The sequence below is a fragment of the Chiloscyllium punctatum genome, chromosome 32, assembly GCF_047496795.1.
Source record: "Chiloscyllium punctatum isolate Juve2018m chromosome 32, sChiPun1.3, whole genome shotgun sequence".
Classification (NCBI taxonomy): domain Eukaryota; kingdom Metazoa; phylum Chordata; class Chondrichthyes; order Orectolobiformes; family Hemiscylliidae; genus Chiloscyllium; species Chiloscyllium punctatum.
In genome coordinates, this window is record NC_092770.1 from 11,049,925 (window position 1) to 11,074,399 (window position 24,475).

Here is a 24,475-nt window from a genome sequence, read left to right on the forward strand (position 1 = left end):
TCCACCACAAATTCACCTGCACCTCCACACACATCATTTACTGCATCCGCTGCACCCGATGTGGCCTCCTCGATATTGGGGAGACAGGCCGCCTACTTGCAGAACGTTTCAGAGAACACCTCTGGGACACCCGGACCAACCAACCCAACCACCCCAACCACCCCGTGGCTCAACACTTCAACTTCCCCTCCCACTCCGACAAGGACATGCAGGTCCTTGGACTCCTCCATTGCTAGACCATAGCAACATGACGGCTGGAGGAAGAGCGCCTCATCTTCCGCCTAGGAACCCTCCAACCACAAGGGATGAACTCCGATTTCTTCAGTTTCCTCATTTCCCCTCCCCCCACCTTGTCTCAGTCCCAACCCTCAAACTCAGCATCACCTTCCTAACCTGCAATCTTCTTCCTGACCTCTCCGCTCCCACCCCCCACTCCGGCCTATCACCCTCACCTTAACCTCCTTCCACCTATCGCATTTCTAACTCCCCTCCCCCAAGTCCCTCCTCCCTACCTTTTATCGTAGCCTGCTTGGCACACTCTCCTCATTCCTGAAGAAGGGCTCAAGCCCGAAATGTCGATTCTCCTGCTCCTTGGATGCTGCCTGACCTGCTGTGCTTTTCCAGCAACATATTTTCAGCTTTTATTGCATTCAGTTAATTTACCGTTATTATATTCTGTTTATTATATTATTTTTAGCCACTTAACATCAAAGGAATCCACTGCAATTAAAAATCCCCCCAAAAAACCCTGCAAATTTCCAATTTTACATCAGAGGATCCTGTTTTATAATGTCCATCGACTTGATATTGTCAGATTAGCATGAGAAGTTTTTGGTCTTCCTGTTAAGGCAGAGAGAAGATATATTCCAATTTTGGGGCACTGTAAAACAAAATGTTGTGCTTGTGAGGGTAGGTTTAATCATTCAAAAAGTGCTGGTCATATTTAATGCAACACATAACAATAAATTTAACAATCCATTTCTGGTTCTCAGTAATTGTCATGAGAACTGTCTTTGATATGTTAATTGGTGGCACCATAAATAGCCAAATCATTCTTAATTCCTTGTAACATTTTCCATGTGATGTAGACTTTCCTTTTGTTCAACAAGCAATGTATCAGAATGAGACATCAAAGTACAACTCATTGTATTTAATCTCACATTGGTAAAAGTACACTATTAACTGTACTCTCTTCAGATACTGATGTGAACTGTATGCTACCAGTAATTTCCTTTCTTTTTGACAAATTATAATGTTTTGCTGTGCATTAATACGAGTAATTCCTCACTCCAAATTGAATTGTTGGGGCCAATTTATAGTTAATATCTATGAATGAAACAAAATCTAGCAATTGTGATTAATGTAGTTAGTGAACTTGTTTCCCATTAACAATAACAAGTTTTTGGAATCATAGAAGTGTGGAAGCAGGCCATTTGACCGATCAACTGTTGTCACTGACCCTCTGAACACCATCCCACCCAGACCCATTCCTCTACCTTATCCCTGTAACCCTGCATTTCCGATGGCTAATCCACCTAACCTGCACATCTCTGGTCAATATAGGCAACTTTGCATGGCCAGTTCACCCAATCTGCACATCCTTGGACTTTGGGAGGAAACTAGAGCACCCAGATGAAACCCACACAGAATTGGTAAGAATCGGCAAATTCCACACAGATATATTGAATGGTGAGTGGGCCTGAAGAGCCAAATGAACTCTTCCTGCTCTTCTTGTACATGTTTTTAAAGGCTAATAGAGGGAGAAGGATTGAGGAGCCTAGTGAGGGGTGCAAGGGGAATGCGGGTATGGGTGAGTTTTCAAGGTTAATTGGGAATATACAAAGGGGTGGATGATCACAGGGTGACTTCCTCCGCAGGGCACAAATAACCTTCCCAAAGGAGATAATCCCCTAACTTTCCACCTTTTTCACCAAAGCTTGTACGAAAATTTGCCTCCCACTCTTGTCAATCTTCCACTGGCCAGTAGACTATAATAGACAAAGAGTGTTGAATGCCTTAGCAAGTGAATAACTGAGCTCTAATGGACATACTTTCCAACCTCTCAGATTGATAGGAATTGTGTTGAGCATGGATGCGAAACACACACACACACACACGCCTCAAGTCTTTGACTGGAGCTTGCATCAATTGTCTGAATTCTAAGTCAGAAGTATTATCACTGAACTAAGATCTATAAAGGCACTGACATAAATTCATCATTAATTCCCATCTACCATCAATACCAGAAGAATATGTAACTTTTAAGGAATTAAAGCTTAGTGCTGAGTACATGGGATAAATACATTTCCAGGATCAGCAAGTTCAGACTAAACAAGCATGACCTGAAGTGGATCAATAAACAAATCGAAAGTAAAATAAAGCTGGAAAATTACGCCTGCAAACACTGCAGAGGGAAAGGTCAAGGAGTTCACTGGGAGAACAGAGTAAGGTATAGAAATACATGAAGACTTAGTGCATACCTAAGGATGGTTTTCTATGTTAATGCGTGCTGTAAAGATGAATATGGCAAAAATGTTAAGGTGGTCACAGGTTCAAAGGAAGGGAAAATAAAAGAAGCTTATCGTTCAAAGGAAAATGTGTAACAATTAGAAATTGTATTATTATCTCAACAATGAGAGAGTAATCAGGCAAAATGGGACAAACTTAAAAGATGTAAACAGACTAGAAATAAAGGGGAGAATTTTAACTCGCAGGGATACTTAAGTTTGGAAGTGGCATCGGTTTAAAATGATTAAAATTGATGCTGCTTTCAGAAGTCAGCTCCATCTGCCGTTTTCCATATTTGACTACAGCAAATTAAACTGTATAGTTGCAATCATTTCAAGAGAGGTATGCTGCCAAATTTAATATGTTAATTGCTCAGTTACATCAAAATTAACATTGGTTTTACAATTGAACTGTGGTTTCACTCATTTCCTGGAATCGCCAATGGAAGCAAAGCAAGAGTTCAATGGTAAGTTATGACAGGGAAATATGCTAATTATTACTGAAACCTCACAGCTGTTTTCTTGCCTGTTTATGTGAAAGGTTTTGTTCAAACCACTTGGGCTGAGATTATTGTCATGGCTGGAAAATGGTTACATCAGACCCTGGCTTTGGATCTCTTTTCGATTACGTTAGTTTGGTTTGGACCTCAGAAAAGCTTAACACCAACAGGCGAATAGGCAGTATCAGACTGCTCCTCACAGATATATCACACCTCAGGAGAGAAGTAATGAACTTTGGGCTGAGAACACAGCAGGCCAAGCCTGCAAAGCCTAAGGTATAGGGAAAGGATCAGTTTCCTTAACATATCAGAACATCAAGAGATATTGGTAAAAACTTACACTCTGCCTCCCACTAAACAGTCAAAGGGAAATTGAGAAACAAATTTGTAAGGCGATCTCAGCTATCTGTAAGAATAATAGGGTGATTATGGTAGGGGATTTTAACTTTCCAAACATAGACCAGGACTGCCATAGTGTTAAGGGTTTAGATGGAGAGGAATCTGTTAAGTGTGTACAAGACAATTTTCTGATTCAGTATGTGGATATACCTACTAGAGAAGGTGCAAAACTTGACTTACTCTTGGGAAATAAGGCAGGGCAGATGACTGAGGTGTCACTGGGAGAGCACTTTGGGGCCAGCGACCATAATTCTATTAGATTTAAAATAGTGATGGAAAAGGATAGACCAGATCTAAAAGTTGAAGTTTTAAATTGGAGAAAGGCCAATTTTGACAGTATTAAGGCAAGAACTTTCGAAAGCTGATTGGGGGCAGATATTCGCATGTAAAGGTACGGTTGGAAAATGGGAAGACTTCAGAAATGAGGTAACAAGAATCCAGAGAAAGTATATTCCTGTTAGGAAAGGGAAGGCTGGTGGGTATAGCGAATGATGGATGACTAAAGAAATTAAAGGTTTGGTTAAGGAAAAGAAGGAAGCATATGTAAGGTACAGACAGGATAAATCGAGTGAACCCTTAGAAGAGTATAAAGGCAGTAGGAGTATACTTAAGAGGGAAATCTGGATGGCAAAAAGGGGACATGGGATAGCTTTGGCAAATAGAATTAAGGAGAATGCAAAGGGTTTTTACAAATACATTAAGGACAAAAGTGTAACTAGGGAGAGAATAGGGCCCCTCAAAGGTTAGTAAGGCAGCCTTTGTGTGGAGCCGCAGAAAATGGGGGAGATACTAAACGAGTATTTTGCATCAGTAGTTACTGTGGAGAAGAATATGGAAGATCTAGAGTTTAGGTAAATAGCTGGTGACCCGTTGCAAAATGTCCAAATTACAGAGGAGGAAGTGCTGGATGTCTTGAAACGGTTAAAGGTGGATAAATCGCCAGGACCTGATCAGGTGGACCCTAGAACTCTGTGGGAAGCTGGGGGAGTGATTGCTGGGCCTCTTGCTGAGATGTTTGCATCATCAATAGTCACAGGTGAGGTGCTGGAAGACTGAAGGTTGGCGAACGTGGTGCCATTGTTTAAGAAGGGTGGTAAGGATAAACCAGGGAACTATAGACCGGTGAGCCTGACCTCAGTGGTGGGCAAGTTGTTGGAGAGAATCCTGAGGGACAGGATGTACATGTATTTGGAAAGGCAAGGACTGATTAGGGATAATCAACATGGCTTTGTGCATGGGAAATCATGTCTCACAAACTTGATTGAGTTTTTTGAAGAAGTAGCAAAGAGGATTGATGAGGGCAGAGCGGTAGATGTGATCTATATGGACTTCAGTAAGGCATTTGACAAGGTTCCTCATGGGAGATTGATTAGCAAGGTTAGATCTCACAGAATACAGGGAGAACTAGCCATTTGGATACAGAACTGGCTCAAAGGTAGAAGACAGAGGGTGGTGGTGGAGGGTAGTTTTTCAAACTGGAGGCTTGTGACCAGTGGAGTGCCACAAGGATCAGTGCTGGGTCCTCTACTTTTTGTCATTTACATAAATGATTTGGATACAAGCATAAGTGGTACAGTTAGTAAGTTTGCAGATGATACCAAGTGGACAGCAAAGAGGGTTATCACAGATTACAACAGGATCTTGACCAGGAGAGCCAATGGACAGAGAAGTGGCAGATGGAGTTTAATTCAGATAAATGCAAGGTGGTGTATTTTGGGAAGGCAAATCTTAGCAGGACGTATACACTTAATGGTCAGGTCCTTGGGAGTGTCGCTGAACAAACAGACCTTGGAGTGCAGGTTTATAGTTCCTTGAAAGTGGAGTTGCAGGTAGATAGGATAGTGAAGAAGGTGTTTGGTATGCTTTCCTTTCTTGGTCAGAGTATTGAGTACAGGAGTTGGGTGGTCATGTTGTGGCTGTACAGGACATTGATTAGGCCAGTGTTGGAATATTGCATGCAATTCTGGTCTCCTTCCTATCAGAAAGATGTTGTGAAACTTGAAAAGGTTCAGAAAAGGTTTACAAGGATGTTGCCAGGGTTGGAGGATTTGAGATAAAGGGAGAGGCTGAATAGGCTGGGGCTGTTTTCCCTGGAGCGTCGGAGGCTGAGGGGTGACGCTATAGAGGTTTACAAAATTATGAGGGGCATGGATAGGATAAATAGACAAAGCCTTTTCTCTGGGGACGGGGAATCCATAACTTGAGGGCATAGGTTTAGGGTGAGAGGGGAAAGATATAAAAGAGACCTTAGGGGCAACGTTTTCACACAGACAGTGGTACGTGTATGGAATGAGCTGCCAGAGGAAGTGATGGAGGCTGGTACAATTGCAACATTTAAGAGGCATTTGGACGGGTTTATGAATAGGAAGGGTTTGGAGGGATATGGGCCGGGTGCTGCTGGAAGGTGGGACTAGATTGAGATGGGATATCTGGTCAGCATGGACGGATTGAACCGAAGAGTCTGTTTCCATACTGTACATCTCTATGACTCTAAACAGGTGACTGGTGCCGTGTTTACCAGCCAGAGTGAACAGCCACTTGGTTTGCAGCTCTAGCTTGTTTCCCATTTTTGAACTGTGCCCATGTGGCACAGTGTTGCTCGGAAGTGAGTTGCAAGTTTTTCACCCACTGATGGTGAAGGAAGGGTGATATATTTTCAAATCAGGATGGTATGCAACCTAGAGGGGAACATGGAGATGGTAACATTCCCATTCGCCAACTACCCTTGTTCTTCCAAGTGATGGAGGCCATAGGTTTGGAAGATGCTGTTGAAGAAATCCCGGTGAATTGAGTATATCATGGGAATAAAACGCATTGCTGCTACAGTGCACTGGCGATAGAGGAACTGGATGGTCTAAACTGCCCTTTCCAAAGTGTAACAAATTCAGGGACAGACCTCTAAAATCTACGATCAAAGTTTTGAACATTTAAACATGTATAACAGTTTTAACAGATATCATAAATTAAAATCCTTATCTGACTTTAAGCTGGAGACTGACCTCATGGTGTATGTCTCCAGCTCATGGCATCACTAGGGACAATGCCAATGTATCACACTGGAAGACACTCTTCTGATACTCTGCCCTGATGCAAGCAAAGGTGAACATTTTCAATGCAACCTACAAACAAGTTAAGTACAGATATTTTTCTGTAGTCAGCCACTGGTTCAAAGCTGACAGGAAAATCTGAACCAATACTTAAAATTGGAACTGATCAAGTAGAATCCTTTGCCCTGGATCATGTCGTTTCTTGAGTGTTGTAGGAACTTTACTTATCCAAGCAAATAGAGGGCACAGTATTCCATCAAAATCCTGACTTATGCTTTGTAGGTGGTGAACAGGTTACGGAGAGTAAGGAGGTAAGTTACTCATTACAGCATTCCCACCCTCTGACCTGCTCTTGTGACAACAGTATTTCTATGATCAGTCCAGTTTAGTTTTTGCTCATGTTATTGTGATGGATGTTGATTGTGGGTGATAGAATGATGGTAATGCTGGCGAAGAGGAGATGGAGGTGATTAGATTTTTTAAAAAGACAGAAATTGCTGGAAAATCTCAGCAGGCCTGGCAGCAACTGTGGACAGAAATCAGGGTTAGCGTTTCGGATAGAGTGACCCTTCCTCAGAACATCTGCTTACAGCACCAGGGACCTGGGTTAGATTCTACCCTCGGGCAACTGTCTGTTTGGAGTTTGCACCTTCTCCCTCTGTATACAGGGGTTTTCTCCAGGTGCTCTGGTTTCCTCCCACAGTTGAAAAATGTGCAGGTTAGGTGGATTGGCCATGCAAAAATTGCTCATAATGTGCATAGATGTGCAGGCCAAATGGATTAGCCGTGGGTGGCATGGTGGCTCAGTCGTTGGCAGTGTTGCTTCACAGCACCAGGGTCCCAGGTTCAACTCCAGCCTCGGGCGACTGTCTGTTTGGCGTTTGTACATTCTCCCTGTGTCTGCATGGGTTTCCTCCCACAGTCCAAAGATGTGCAGGACATATGAATTGGCCATGCTAAATTGCCCATCATGTTAGGTGCATGAGTTGGAGAGAAATGTTCTGGGTGGGTTACTCTTTGGAGGGTCGGAGTGGAGTTGGTGGGCCGAAGGGCCTGGTTCCACACTGTAGGGAATCTAATCCATTGGGCTCGGAAATGGGCCAGATCTGGGTGCAATGCTCTTCGGAGGGTCAGTGTGGACTCGATGGGCTAAATGGCTCGTTTCCACACTGTTGTAATTCTATGTTAGCCAGGAAGACTTTCAAGAGCCAACTGGAGAGAGTGTGTTTTTGTTGTTCTTGAAGCCTCTGTCAATATTAGATGGTTAATCTGATTTTAGTCTGATTCAATGCTTTTTGTATCAGTGTGGCTGCTGCTCAGAGGACATTAAGAATCAATTTATTGCTAGTATACATGGTCAAAACATTGCAGACCGTGCCATATTTTCCTAATGTTTTCAAATGACAAATGACAAGCTATTTCTGAGGTGAAACTATGGATCAAGTTTATTAGGTATGATTAACAGAAGCAAGAATAAAGACAGCAGTATATTGAACTAGTTTAAATACCTAACTTAAATTGCAGTGTCTCTTTCAAAACTGAATATCTCAGTGTTCTCACATGTTTCACAAGGTGTGCCATCTTTAAATAGTTTTAAATTTGAAAAGCAATTGTTAGAACATGGAGACAAACAGCTGAAACAAATCAGCCTTTCTACCTCTGCATTTGCAAAATAGTGAAATTAAACCAAACAACCCCAAATAATCACGCCAATGGTTCCGAACCAGAATTTTGAATAATCAATCCCAAACTTTGTGAATAATTAATTTCCAGACACCAATTCTGTATCTTAAACAAAAGAATTAATAATGTATTAAATACACAATAGCTTTAGCAGAGAGAAAATTAAATAACATAGTAAACTGACTAATGTCTCTGGTTTAAGGCCAAAATATTTCAGCCCCCATTCACGAAAAAGTCAGACAGACAAACAAACAAACAAACATAGTTAGGGGAAAAGTAAGAGAACCAATGAAGATACATTACTTAAATGGCTTTCCTAATGCATTTTTTCACTGGCAAAAATATGGACTTTTTGGTTGTATTTCTGAAATGTTGATCAGGGTCACCTTCTCAGTTCAGATCAGAGTGATGCTGGAAAAGCACAGCAGGTCAGGCAGCATCCGAGGAGCAGGAAAATCGATGTTTCGGGCAAAAGCCCTTCATCAGGAACCTTCTCAGTTCACTCAGACAAAAGTGGCAATGCCTCTAACTCAGTTTTCTACCCCCTGGGCTTCTGGAGGTTAGTGTAACAGATTAGGCAGGAAGCTTTCAAACATACAGGACATTGGTTAGGCAACTATTGGAATATTGTGTGCAATTCTGGTCTCCTGATATAAGAAGAATGCTGTGAAACTTGAAAGGGTTCCAAAAAGATTTACAAGGATGTAGCCAGGGTTGGAAGGGTTGAGCTATAGGGAGAGGCCGAATAGGCTGGGACTATTTTCCCTGGAGCATCAGAGGCTGAGAAGTGTCCTTTTAGAGATTTATAAAAGCATGAAGGGCATGGATAAGATGAATATTTGAGGCCTTTTTATCCTGGAGTGGGACAGTCCAAAACTAGAGGGCATAGATTTAAGATAAGAGGGGAAAGATTTAAAGGGACCTTAAGGACTATTTGTTCTTGCAGAGGGTTGTGGTGTGTATGGAATGAGTTGCCTGAGGAAGTGGTGGAGGCTAGTACAATTGCAACATTTAAAAGGCATCTGGATGGGTATATGAATAGGAAGGATTTATAGGGATATGGGCCAAATCCTGGCATATAGGACGAGATTTATTTAGGTTAGCTGGTTGGCATGGGTGAGTTGGACCGAAGGGTCTATTTCTGTGCTGTAGATCTCTATAACTCAATGATTCTAAAACTGATATCATGCTACTGACAGAAAAGAAGTTGAAAGCATGCAGAGTTCCGTGTCCCTGTCACAAACCTTCCCCAGCTATTAATGCACTTCGAGAAGGAAATGGAGCAGGCAACTTGCTGACCGAGAGAGTGTGGAGATGAACACCACAACCCAAAAGTATTTGAAGATCTGGCACAGCAGAAAACAAAATCCATTGTAAGTTTAAGATCATGGTTCAGTATAATTGTTGCATGTAGTGAGCCCACAGTCTTGGTCAGACTAAGGGAGAATTATGCAATCATCTGCAATCAGGCTTGTAGGCTGCACTACTGTATGGACCTGGTGTGATTTTATACACACAATTTGATTTGTGCGTCTATTTTAGCATTTTAGCAATTCTCCTGCTATAAGATGGGACCACCATTGTTTCATTCATAATTTCTAATTGCTATAGTTTGCAGAGTCTGTTTGAATAGCATCAGTTTGCTGTAAATTCCACCCGCCTCCCCACCACCACCACCGACTTCTTCCAACTCATTGTCTGACACACTGCTGTATCTTCAGGGAAAGAGAAGGAATCAAAAATCACATGATCTACACAACCATGAACTACCTATGTTGGAGTACCAGCGCAGACTACAGTATATATGTGTTCTCCTTCTCCACAAGAAGCTTCCAACTGTACAAGAATCAAGAAAGCATCCAAACTTTCAATACTTCCCCTCCACCAAAGATCTAAGAACGGGACAGATCTCCTGTCTATCAGAATGGGGTCTTCTATTCTGTCTGATTCTTCAGGCTTTATGCCAATGAGATTGATTTTGTTTTGATGTAGTCAATTGACATTTTTCAATTCTGAACATTGAAATTGCATGTCTCCATTTGTTCAAAGAATTTCCATTTTAATATTCTGAGACACCGGGGATGACTCTTTGCAAGTAAGTCAGAATGTAATCAATGTCATCATTTATTATTAAACGCATTAAATCCTGAACTATTTACTTAACTGTATTAAGCATCTAATTAATGTCCTCTGAAGAAGCTAATTGATACTACATAAATGAATTTGGGTATAATATTCATAATTTTTAAGTCAATACATGAATAAAGTTACACTTTAATAAATCACTGAAATGATTCTACATCAATATTTTGAAGTAGAGCAAAGGAGCTCCCCCCAGTGTTCTGACCAAATATGTAAACCCCAACAGCTGAAACAGATTACAGTATCTGATTATTATCACATTACTGTTTGTCAGACCTTGCTGTGCACAAATTGGCTACTGAGTTTCCTGTATTACAATAGGGTGGCTATATTTAAAATGTGCTTCATAAGCTTTGAAGTACTTTGGGCCATTCTGAAAGACACAATATGACTAAAAGTCTGGGGGTTCTTCTGGTGCAGTGATAGTGTCCCTGCCTCTGATCAAGAAGGCCTGATGTCATGCCCCACCTGCTCCAAAGATGAGTAATACCACATCTGAACAATTTAATTTCAATATTCTGCGACGCCAAGTCTTTTCATCCATATCAATTTTTCCAGCCTTCTTTCTCATTCATGATAAGGTACAAAGTAAACTGCGATAGTAACCATTTTACTGGTCCACTGCACTCAAACTTTGACATTATCTCCTCTAGAATCTTTGTAAGACTATGTCCTCTGTGATAGGCTATGTGCTGGGAAAAGTCTGATTTTTCTTTGTGTGATGTCTCTTTAAGAACAAAATATTTTGATGAGTATTTTGCTTGTGTTCCTGATTGTAAGTTCATGGGGTTGCATCAGGATAAGCAGCTGGGGGCTGTGTCAGAATATTTTCTGATGAAATATTCTTTCTGTTTAGCTGTTTCAAAGGCTGGAAATTTATGAAAAGAGGATTTTTTTTTCTGTTTTGTAACAGGTAACTGGATCCTGGTGTTGAAATATGTCCCTGAGAATAGTCCCAGGATGTCACTGCAGGAATTTCTCAAAGTAATGTCCTAGGCCTAACCATCTTCTACTGCTTCATCAATAACCTTCCCTCCCTCCTAAGTCAGAATGGAGTGTCCCCTGGTGATTTCACAATGTTCAGCACAATTCATAACTTCTCAGATATTGAAGGCATCTGTGTCCATATGCAGCAAGATCTGGATATCAATCAGGCTAGGACTGATAAGTTGCAAGTACATATATGAGAACACCACCACCCACAAGTTCCCCTTCAAATCATACAACAATCTAACTCAGAATACATTGTCATTCCTTCACTGTGATGAAATTAAAATCCTGCAAATCCCTTTCTAAATGGCCTGTGGATCTGTCAATACCATATACATTGCATTAGGTGGGAAAGGCAGCTTTCCACTAAATCTCAGGGGGACTTATGAATGGAGGATAGTTACTGACATGGCAAGAAACACCCATATTCCATGAAAGAATTAAAAAGAAGCAGAGACTGGGTATACTGTTGGATTAGATAGAACACTAAATCCAGGAGGCATGAAATGTTTGTGAATTGAGTAATATACTGTCCTTTGCTGTCATTGAAATAGCGCCCACCAGAGGTGTACAGAGGTTGATAAAATAGTCTTTGGGGATTCTCTGCCTTGTCTGTTGTCGTGATCTGAGTGAAGGAGGGTTTCTAGATGCACACTTTTTTTAGGTGCGAAAGTATATCTGGAAGTAGAATGGAACACAACTACATTTAATCCAACTCAAGGGCTTTTGTGGTACAACAGTTCCTGCTTCTGAGCCAGGAGGTTCAATTCCCAGCTGCTCCAGAGGTGTGTAATAACATCTCTGAACAGGTTAATTTAAAATTATCGAATGGACAAAGGGAGTCCTTCAGTGTCAAGACCAAGTTGAAAACACATTTGTGCAGTAAGAATAGCAAGGTACTTTTTGTTGCATCAATTATTTTAAGTAAAATTTATCTTTTTTTAATTTGAAATATTCTTCATTGTGATTAAATGTTTAATCACAATTACGTTCATTTGATTTAGGTTGTTGGAGTCAAAATTCTAAAAAGCAAAATCTTGCCAAATAGTTTTCCACTGATATTATGAGTATTCCTTTCTTTTTGAAAATCTATGAAAATTGTGATGATCATGATTATCATCATTTACAAAAAAACAAGCCCAGAACTGTCTTATATTTAAACATGCACACTGCCACCCTACTATTAAAATTACATTTTTTGCTGTTTTTTTTAACAACAACTTAACAGAAAAGATTACACAGACATAGGAAAAGGATTGGCAAATGGGACTAACTGGATTATCTTTCGACAGAGCTTGGCCTCCCGATGTGTTATACAGTTTATTCTATGCGTTCTACAATCCTAATGAAAAATCTAAGATATCGGAGATTGCTATATTGCCAGAGACCCAGGTTCAATTCCCACCTCAGACGACTGACTGTGTGGAGTTTGCACATTCTCCCTGTGTCTGCGTGGGTTTCGTCCGGGGGCTCCGGTTTCCTCCCATTGTCCAAAAATGTGCAGGTTAGGTGAATTGGCCATGCTAAATTGCCTGTAGTGTTAGGTGAAGGGGTAAATGTAGGAGAATAGGCCTGGGTGGGTTGCGCTTCAGCGGGTCGGTGTGGACTTGTTGGGCCGAAGGGTCTGTTTCCACACTGTAAGTAATCTAATCTAATCTAATTATTTGGGAACTTGGTTTTGAAAAGTGAAAGAAAAAGAGATTTTAGCTTTCAGTTCTGTGACAGCGACCTTAGTTCCTTTTTAACAAAGGTTCATAAAGTCATTTTGAACAGTGAACTAAACATAACTTTTCCAATAAAATGTCTGACTTAAGTTAAGTGACTCGATGAGCTACCTTGGGAGTTAACAGACCAATGTTTACAAAGCTGACCTTTATCATCCAGAAACAGATCGTCAGGGGTCACTAGGAGGTGGAAATCAGAAGAAGAGGAGCCATCCCAACAGAAGGGCAATCTGGTTTTAGTCTGTAAGAGTCTCCAGACTATGACTTTAATTCATTGAAGGCACCACATTGTGAAACACGCAGAAATATCCAGGCAGTCAGAATCGTAAAGGAAAAACAAAGCAAACAGAGCTACAAAGTCTTCACATTATCTAAGCTGAATCAAAGCCTTTAGCTACTTCAATAGTACAATAAAGAAGGCTTGAAACACAGCCATTTGTGTCAGAAATTAAAAAGCTAGTTTATGAAAGATCCTTCAGTCGGGTTGAGTGATTGGGATGGGCTTTGCTGGGAAAAGGATTGAATCTTTCTTTTTGCTCTTGATGTTACATTCTTTCTAAATTGTCATACATGTAAATAGCTTTGTTTCATCTTATTTAGTAACAACCATCTTTCTTTTATTCAAAGAACATCAAAAGCCTTGTATGTGTGTATTCAGTGATTCATTGCCGTGGAACCAAACTACTAAAATCAAACTTCTGATCTATCAAGCCAGGTTTCACTCTGGCCCAGTGTTTCCATCAACTTGAATCCTAACATCTATGATCGACAATATTAAGGGAGCATTTCTGCCATATAGTATCTTTTTTTTCTCTCTAAATCTCCTGGAATGCACTCCTGAACTAGCAAAGCTGAGTGTAGTACAGCACACTTTCCAAATCACAATTGCTTCTGAATATTTTACAACAGAAAATCAGTATGGCACTAAAGTTCAAGTCTATTATTTCTATCTCTCAGAGAATTTTCAGGAAATTGGAAGAAAAATACAAGGCGTACTTCAGTTACATTTCCCCAGCCTAGTCATTTGGATATTTCAGAAATAAAAACTGGCAGTTGTTGGAAATTACTGTAATATAATTCAAACTTGCTCATTTATTCTATTTTGACTGGCTTAAAAGACACTTCCAACCATGGAATGTTATGGACAGTGTATTATGCAATTTCATATAAGATAACTATGATGATATTATCTGGATTTAATCCAACTGCTCTGATCCCACTTGGATTTACATATATGGATATTGTAATAAAAGGCATAAAATAACTAATTTACTGGGATTTCACTCTTAAAACTACCCTTGGCATCCCCTTGTTATCTGAAATGCAATAGCTCAAGTTGCCTTAACATGGAATGTCAGTGAGATTCCTAGAAATAGAGGAGAGTTTCCTTGTATACTCAGTTTAAAAATTTAATTAAATTAGTAACTCTAGATCCAAGTCCACCTGCAAATGATAATGACTTATTGAAAGGTGCACATTCTGGACCAATTCCAGTCTGGTTAACTTCCAGATTAAGAAGTTTTCATGTCTTTAATTGTTGAGCTTCACTGAAAGATAGATTTACTGAGCTATATTACAGGACATCCAGGTAGAAATTCAAATACTGCCATCCCATTGAAGCCAATGAAACTAATTAACAAGCATTGTGTGTAACATGCAGCCAATCCACTTACAATACAATCTGGAGTGAATTTCTATCCTAACATGCTATGGAAAAACTAGAAAATGTAAAGTTGCTGCAGGAAATTAGGAGTTCTATATATACGAATGGGGAGTGGACGTTCTGTTAAGAATTCCATTATCTTTTCATGGAGTGACTTCCAGCTCATATGTAAAAAGACATCCTATGTTTCTCGCTGTCAACTATGTTGCTAATTATCGTAAACCTTTGGTTACAGACAGTTATTCTTGAAATGGTTTTTACTTCTTTGTTTTATTAAAATCTGTCATCATTTTGACATCTCCGATATTTTTGCCCTTCTCTGCCTTTGCTCTTTGAAACACTCCAGCTTCTTAAAATCCGCACAAAGCTGAAGGTCTGGTATCTTGGAGACTATTCCAGTAAACGTCCTCTGTTGATTTGTGTCATCCACAATCCTTGAAATACTGCCTTTTATACTCAAATCCAGGTCTTTACTATACGTTACATACTGCAGTGATCCTAATAACGTCCCCTGGTGTGCACCACTGGACAATATGTGGCTTACCTATGAAATTTTAAGAGAACTGTATTTGATAATCCAGTCATTATCCAAAATATTAGAAGCAGCAGGGGCTCACTTTCTCCCGCTGGTGGGTAAGATTCCTATCACCTTCATTAACTATCATGCAAGTTCTCTACATATGCTAGGAGAAAGTGAGGACTGCAGATGCTGGAGATCAGAGTCGAGATTGCGGTGCTGGAAAAGCACAGCTGATCAGGCAGCATCTGAGGAGCAGGAGAATCAACACTTTGGGCAAGAGCCCTTCATGTTAATTCCTTGTCATTTTACAATCCAATGTTTACCTCACATGATGTGCTGTCTGTTTATCTTTTACAATGTTCACCTCCCATTTATGTGACTTATACAAAATTGGATATGCAACAGTTAATTTCTTCATCCAAGATATTGATATAGATTTTGAAAAGTTGAGTTTACAGTGCAAATTCATTGGATCATCATATCTAACATCCTTGTGGGATGCTGAGTAAGGATCTGTTCCCTTTAACAGGGAGACCTATAACCTGGGAACATTGATTGAAAATAATTGGCAGAAAGATCACAGAGGAGTTGAGGATTTTCTCATGGAGAAGGTGGTGGGTGTTAATTGTATATTCATTACATTACTAAGTTATTCAGGTGAGTTAGGTGGGTGGAAAGCAGACATGTTTCAATAAAATACTTACAAGAAAAGTTTTGGAGACTCATTCCTCACTTCAATTAACATTGGATTGAAATATCAGTTAGAGTCTAGAGCAAACTACCTGAAAGTGTGTTAAAAACAGAACCACTTACCATTTTTGAAAAAAAAACTTAATATATGATTAGATTCCCTACAATGTGGAAACAGGCCCTTCGGCCCAACCAGTCCACACCGACCCTCCAAAGAGTAACCCATCCAGACCCATTTCTCTCTGACTAATGCACATAGCTCTATGGGCAATTTAGCATGGCCAATTCACCTGACCTGCATATCTTTGGACTGTGGGGGGAAACCAGAGCACCCAGAGGAGACCCACTCAGACACAGGGAGAATGTGCAAAGTCCACACAGACAGTCGCCCAAGGCTGGAATGGACCCCAGGACCCTGTTGCTGTGAGGCAGCATTGCTAACCACTGAGCCACCGTGCTGCCCTTAGTTGAAGTGCCTTGACTGTACAAGAGATATGGGTCAAGAATTGGGAAATGGGTTTAAACTGGATAGTTCTTTTCAGGCCATTCAGCCCATCATGTGCAGAAAGTGCGCATGAGCCACTGTATTTTTGGAGAGACAGGAGAAATACTACCACTCCACATAACCCCATAAAAATAAAACTTTTAAGAAAGCTTTTGAGCGTTTTTGTGGAGTGCCCCTTTGAGAACGGCTAGTTAGGCTGCTACCATATGCACCATACAGTATATGAGAGTCTTGTCTGGGTAATTTACACTTGAAAACTGTGGTTAGGGTTCTTGAAATAAATAGTCTCCAAACTTATAATTTTAAGCAAAACAGTTGCACTTTTTTGCTGGGTTGCAAATAGCCTGAACCTAGACACCCAAGGACTAGTAACAGTATCTCCTGCATTTTAGTCGGCAGTCCAATTAGGTCAGGTAGTTGTTGAAAGCTGCCACTATGCTCTTTTGACAATCAGCATTTCACAATATTCCCAAATAGCCAAGCAACATTAACTTATATTTATATATTACTTTAACATCCCAAGGAATGTCACAGGAGCCTAAGGAAACAAAATCGGACACTGAATCAAAAAGACAATGTCAAGGAAGACATCCAAAAGATTGGACAAAGGGGAAGGTTTAATAGAGTGTCTCAAATGAAGAAAGTAAAGAATCAGAGAGGTTTAGGGAGGGAATACCAGAGCTTGAGTCATGGCAATTAATAGCCTGAAAGTGGGTGTATTTAAGTGGCCACAATTAAATGAACGCAGATATCTCAGTGTATATGACACTCAGAGTATAAACCAATGTATGACAGGGGGCATATGTGGGTTGAAGATGCTGTTGTATTGCCATAGTCTTACCAGATTATAGGGGCTGTTCTCTCATTACAGAGAAGTGACCGGTGGTGATTTAACCTGAGGGCCACCAGATCACAGGTGAGGGAAGAGGTTGAGAAGGAGAGTCCTTCACAGTAACCTCAAACCAGTGACCTCACACTGTTGGTGTCATACTACTCTATAAACTACAAACCAGCCAACAGAGCTAAATCAATTCCCTGCTGATGGTGCAGGAGTTAGAATACAAGTCATTGCAAGTGATACTCCGTGAATGGCTGAATTAATATGAAAGCAGTCAGGAGATAGCAGTCCCACAATAGAGGACAGACTATGGTCAATCATGTCAAAAGCCACAGAAAGATTGAAAGGAGTAGTCAAACTTTCATCATAGTCAGATGGGATGTAATTTGTGATTTTGACAAAAGCAATTTTGGGACTGTGTTTGGGATGTAACTTGAATAAAGGATTTCAATTTCTGTGAAAGTTAAGCTGAGATTTTGGAGAATGCAACAAGTCCAAGACCTTAAAGGGAAACAGCATTGGCAGTGGGAAAGGAGTTTGTAATACAATGGAAACAAATGAAAGTTATAAAGTCTTTATTATCAGCAATGTATCATTAAATGAGACACTGCATAGGGCAATTCATTTCTCAGATTGCATTGATCCAATTCAATTGAAACATGCTATGGTAGTACCATTTTAATTTTAAAATAATCTCTCATTATCTAAAAAGGAACCAATATTAATAAACCAATAAAGAGCTACTTCAATCAAGTTCCTGAATTCATTGGAATATTGTTAGATTAGGTCATAGTACAGTTAACATAAAAAGGTGAACAGAATGTCCATATTCTGGTCTCCGTCCTATCAGAAAGATGTTGTGAAACTTGAAAGGGTTCAGAAAAGATTAACAAGGATATTGCCAGGGTTGGAGGTCTTGAGCTATAGGGAGAGGCTGAACAGGCTGGGGCTGGAATGAGCTGCCAGAGGAAGTGGTGGAGGCTGGTACAATTGTAACATTCAAAGGCATTTTGGATGGGTATATGAATAGGAAGGGTTTGGAAGGATATGGGCCGGGTGCTGGCAGGGTGGACTAGATTGGGTTGGGAAATCTGGTCGGCATGGACTGGTTGGACCGCAGGGTCTGTTTCCATGCTTTACATTTAGACTCTATGACCCTAAATGATAGTTTTTTGAGAAGGCTGAAACGGTATTGGCAGTGGGATTGGAGTTTGTAAAGCAGTGGAAACAAATACTAATTTTTTGAGAAGGATGCTAAATGCAGATTTAAGGGAGAGAGGGACAACATTTGAGGAGAGAGAACCATTAACACTATTATTTTATACAGGAACCTGGTAGAGAGTTGGGTGGTCAGCAGCTAAGTCAGACTTGACTATTATAGGTGGTGATGCAATCAAATAATCTCATTCTGAGTGACAGAGATATCCATGAACTCCTCACACAAGATGAGGGTAGAAGTGACAGGGTTAAATGACTAGTAGCATAATGTGCTACATTGAAATATTAACAGAATTTAATAAGAATATCTGTTCATGTCAAAAAATATTAGCAAGCTTAACATAATTTATTTTCATTTAGAACTGCATAATAAGATGCACATTGTCTTGTTTGATAATTTTCTGAAGTTTAAAGCAGTAACTGAAATTCAACAGGTCAGTGCAAAGATATTTCTCCCAACAGTCTATAATCATTAATTTGTTGGGGCCATGGAGCAACTGGGGATATATAATAATTGGCTGATCTGCAATTGTCAATCTTCAATCTGCTTTCAGTGAAAATTACTGTCTGAAAAGCATTACTTGGCACAAAACAGAAGGATGACATTTGCATTAAACCTGACCAAAAATTGTTTCTTTCTTCAAATCGGTTTTCTCTGCCTTTTTCCTAATGTGAGTTCTGCTGAACCATATGCTGTCTTGAAACTAACGGATATATGAAAAAACAACTAGGCCACCAATAATTTCAGTGTTTATTTTAAAAGTGAGCAGGACAAGTCACACATGAAAGCAATCCAGAAAGTGAAATCAAATGGCATTTTCCTTCTGTATTTTGGGTCCAGTTAAGTACAAGCATTTTTTTTTGTGTGTTTAGGTATACTCTGGATTTTTCCTTAATTGATTTCAAACAATTCGGATATGAATTCAAATAAAAACAGTAGTTGCTGAAGAAACTCAGCGGGTCTGGCAGCATCTGAGGAGAGAAAGTTGATGAATTTAAATCCGATGTAAGTACATCTGTTTATTCAGCTTCACATAATAAGCATACCATAGGGAATTCATAAAGCAGCTCCATGTATTCCAGCCCTGAAATTATTTCTGAAATCTGTTGCAATCTAGGAAATGGTGGAGGGGGAGAATTTTCAGCTGCTAGCCAGGCATTTTTCATAGGCAGATGATGATCTAGTGCGTACCTTGGATATGCATTTTCCTGCCTCATTCAATTATCAGATGAGATAACTGCCAGTTTTATGAATCTGATCAGTGTTTTATGTAGATTTGCATTGAGCTTGCACTGTGCATTCGATTTACTGTTAACTGAGACCTAACTATGAATATTGAAAGGCACTGCTGCAGACTTTTAGAAAATAAAGTAAGGGTTCATTATTTTTCTTATCAAATATTTTTATAGAGAAAAGTTTGCATTTATAATAGCATCATTACTGACCCCAGGCTGTCCCAAAGCATTTTATGGCCAATTTAGTACTTTTGAAGTGTAATCATTATTGTAATGTTTGCAGGAAATGCAGTTGCCAAATTATACACAACCAACTCTTACATAAAGTGAAACGAACGTAGTTTGACTCTGGATAAATATTGGCCAGAACACTTGGGATAATTTTCTGACCTCTCAAAATTATCCCATGGGAACTTTTATACGCACCTGAGAGGAAATGTGTTGAATGTCTGATTGAAAGGCAGTGCTCCAGACTGTACTGGAGTTCCAACCTAGATTTCATGCCAAATGTCTCTGGTGTGAGACCTATTGAGGTTGAGCCCTCACAAGCTTATTGACGTGTTTGTGTCCTCTTCCACAAGCAAACCTACTGCCAGTCAGTTTCACAGAGAAACTATCTGATTTTCAATCATCTGAAATTGATGGGGATAGGTGCCAACAGTTCACTGATGAAGTTCAAGTGAGGCACAATCTGAGCTGGTAGTTGGAGGGTACCTGTCTGAGTTAAATCTGTTGTTTGTTTCTTAGCATTTTAAAGACCTGGCTTTTTTCTTCTTTCATTTTTCTTGTCATAAACCTACATTTAATTCTGAGTCATTCCTTGAAAGTGGAGAATTAAATACCAGGATCATTTGGATCATCTAACTTTCTTCATTATGTTCATTTCTATGTTGAATGTTAAATCTTGGTATCCAATAACTGGGCATCCATTAGTGAAGGTGCACAAAATTTCAAATGTCATTTTACTAATGAATGTGAGCAGTTGATAAAAAAAGATTCATTTTGAGCAAGATTAGCTTTATGTGTAACCAATTGACATTGATTTATTTCTGTGAAATGTTAATTTGATCAATTTTTTTCTTTCATTTTCCGTTTTTGTTAATGGATATCCACTCATGTTCTTGTGTTAAGTTTCCTATTCCATTATCCACACTAACCAATCCTTAATCCATCCACTCAATTTGTCCATGACCTGATGCTAACAATTTCCTTTGCACTAGTCATTTGCTACACAGGTTAGCAAATCAGGAAAAAAAGTAATATACCACAGGAAATGCTTTGCTCCATATTGTTTACAAGCAGTGTAAACCACCGGGGATATGCAAAACCCTTTGAAGTTGTACCAATTATTCCTGGTGTAGACTTACAATGGGGCTTATAGTCAGCTGAGATTGGTGTCACCAGGTTTTCTGGAGTCTTATACTGGTTTTCTTTGCCTCTTTGAAATTTTGCAATATACAGCGGAACCTCGATTATCCAGCAAGATTGTAAGGTCCCGATATTTGGCTAAACCATGTTATCCAGCATTCAATTATCCGGTGTTTGATTAACCAAACGAAATACTCCCACCCATCTCCTTTGGATAATCGAGGTTCCTCTGTACTTGATCAAAGTACTGGCAGACCTTGTGCACTGGTAATCAAACACCCAAGCAGCAGTGTGTTCTGAAAGAATAAGTAAAATGAAATGGCAGTCAAAGAAAAGATAATGCACTTGTTCTGCACAATAATGAAGGAGGATAAGAAATGGCAAGACACTCGATGAGTGAAATGCCATGCCAGGTCCACATCCTATTACCTCTATGGGTTACACTTACAATGACATTATACTGGTTTTCATAGTGAAATTTGCTGCTCAGGAAAGCACAGTAAAGCATCCTATTGGCTAGCTTGGCAAAGAAAGCAGCACAAATGTTAATGTAGCTTTTGGGTAAATGGTATCCAGCAAATTCCAGATCCCATGTATTATGCTGTAATAACAAACATCCTTTGAAATTGCCCATATATATTATGACTTGTCACTACCCTAGCCATTGTAACGCTGGTGAAATTGCTGTTGATCTATTTAAAATGTAAATGCAGCATATATGGCAACTGTATTTCAAAGGATTTTGTGGGTCAAAGAGAAAGATAGTGAACATTTTTAAATTTTTTCTTTATTTGGACATTGAGCACTAAATAGTGCTGAGCAGTTATCATGGATTAGGGGCTGGTTAAGCTTTCCCTTAACCACACTGATGATGTGCTTCATTGTTCATCAGAGCATACATGGAATTTCAGTTTACCACGTGAACCAGTGCTCTCTGACACTGTTAATATAACACTAATTAGAGACAAATTATGTGCATATTTTTGCTACAATCTTACCCACAAGGAACCTGGTTGTAATTGGTCAAACCCATTGAATGGGACTGTTAGAAACATTGGATGGAGAAATGAATGTGTGTTAAATTCAGACATGCATGCCAGAGAGATTATGGATTAATGCATTGTGTCTACATATACTCAATTAAAGGGAAGTAAATGTTCTGTGGAGAAAGTAAAGCTAAAGCCTCTTTTAGGGCTACTGTATGGTGTAAAAATCGAATACCATAATTTTACATAATCCTGATAACTTGATCACCATGTTATTACGGTACCATAATATATAGATGAATGTGCATTCATTCTAATATTATGCATACCATTTTGTGAATACAACTTCAAACTAGCAAATGTTTTGACTTAGCATGTCTACGGTATCTTGCTTTTGAATTACTTTTGACACAGACAGTCAACAACAGTGACAATTTGTTATTCCTCCTTGAACAATCAGTAGGGTTAATGAGCCAATACTGCTATCTCTATGAAAACAACATACTATTAGAGAGAATGGTTGGCTTCCTTTGTGTAGGGGCCACTGTTGGTTTTGAACCAACTATATTATGATTTCTACAACTGGCTTGGTATGAACATCACCAATAGAGAGGTGGTGTTATTGCAGTGTAAGTCCCAAAATAAACACATGAGTCTCCAAAGATTACAGTCATCAAAGCAATAGAAGCTCGGTAAATTACCACTTATATTTTCCAAAAATTCATTTTACCACTGACCAAAATATTTTACTTGACATCTTTATTTTCCTTGCAGATAAGTTCAAAAGATCATAAGATGCAAGAGCAGAAGTAGGACATTTGTTTCATCCAGTTTGCTCTGCTATTCAGTGAGATCATGGCTCATCTGTTAAACATAGAATCATATGGAACAGAAGAGGCCTTTTGGCCCATCAAGTGTGCATGGACAGCTTGAACGTTGTTAATTTTAAGTGCCTGTCCGAATGCGTTTTAGAAGGTTATGAGGTTTTTCACCTCAACTACCCTCTCAGACAGTGAATTTCAGTTTCTGACCACCCTCTGGGTGAAAATTCTTTGCCCTCAAATCCCCTCTAAACCACATAAACAAAATAAAGAACTGCAGTAGGCAGAAATTTGAAATAAAAACAGAAGTTTCTGGAGACTTGAAACGTTAACTCTATTTTCTCTCCACACATGCTGCCAGACCTGCTGTGTTTCTCCTGAACTTTCCATTTATGTCCCCTCTAAATGCCCTTCCTTTCACCTTAAAATTTTTACACCTTGTTATTGACCCTTCAACTAAGAGTAAAAGCTGATTTCTACCCACCTTGTCCTTGCCCCACAACCTTCACATTTTAAACAGGTCCTTTCTTGGTCATCTCTGCTGTGAAGAATACAGCCCAAGCTTATCCAGAATCTCTTCATAACTGGAGACAAAAAAACCCTTCAGATGCTGGAATCCAAGGTAGACATGCAGGAGGCTGGAAGAACACAGCAAGCCAGGCAGCATCAGGAGGTGGAGAAGTCAACATTTCAAGTGTAACCTTTCTTCATCCCGAAACCCAAATACTTCTATTCTGTAGCTTTCTGTAGTTTTTTTCTATTTGAATAATATTCAGCTTTTCTATTCATCCTGCCAGAGTGCCTAACCTCAGTTTCCCACATTATTTATAATTTGTCATATTTTTGCCTACTCACTTAACCTGTGCATATCCCTCTGCAACCGTTTGTGTCATCCTCATCATTTGCCTCTCCACCTATTTCTATGTCAAGCAAACTTGGTGACAGTACAATCATTTTCCTCATCCAAATCATGAAAGTACATTGTGTATAATTATTGCCAAGCATTGATCCCTATGGCCAGTGCTCACTGCTTGCTGTAAAGCATGGTTGTTTCTCGTCAATGGTGAATTGCTAACAGACATGATGTCACTCTTCAATCTGATCCACTGTCCATAACAAAATCAAAACATTTTGCCTTAATTCTACATTCTCAACTTATTTGGTTAAAAAAATATGATGGCTATCCTTATTATAATAATGCAAATCTCACATGATGATTGCTGCTTTTATTACAATTTAGTCTACAGATTTATGATGTGATTAATTTAGGGTACCATTGCGATTACTTTATAAAAGTACAAGTTTATAGTCAGCATTGTTGCAAATCTGAGAGTAACTGGATTCAGACTAAGAGATTAAATACGTTCTTCAGCAGTTTTATTCACTTCAGGCATGGAAAGAATCATGTATTTACATAACACCTGTCTAACAATCATCCTGAGATACCTCTTACGAGGCAAAAATATCAAGTCACAAAAGATATTAGAAGGAGTGTTCAAAAGAGGAGAGTTTTTAAGAAAGTGTTTAAGGGAGGTAGAAGGTTATAGGCAGTTGTACTTAGGTGACTGGTGACATGGTCACCATTAATGGGGCAAAGGGTGGAAAGATGTTCAGAGTTAAAGGGGCAGAGTTTTTTCC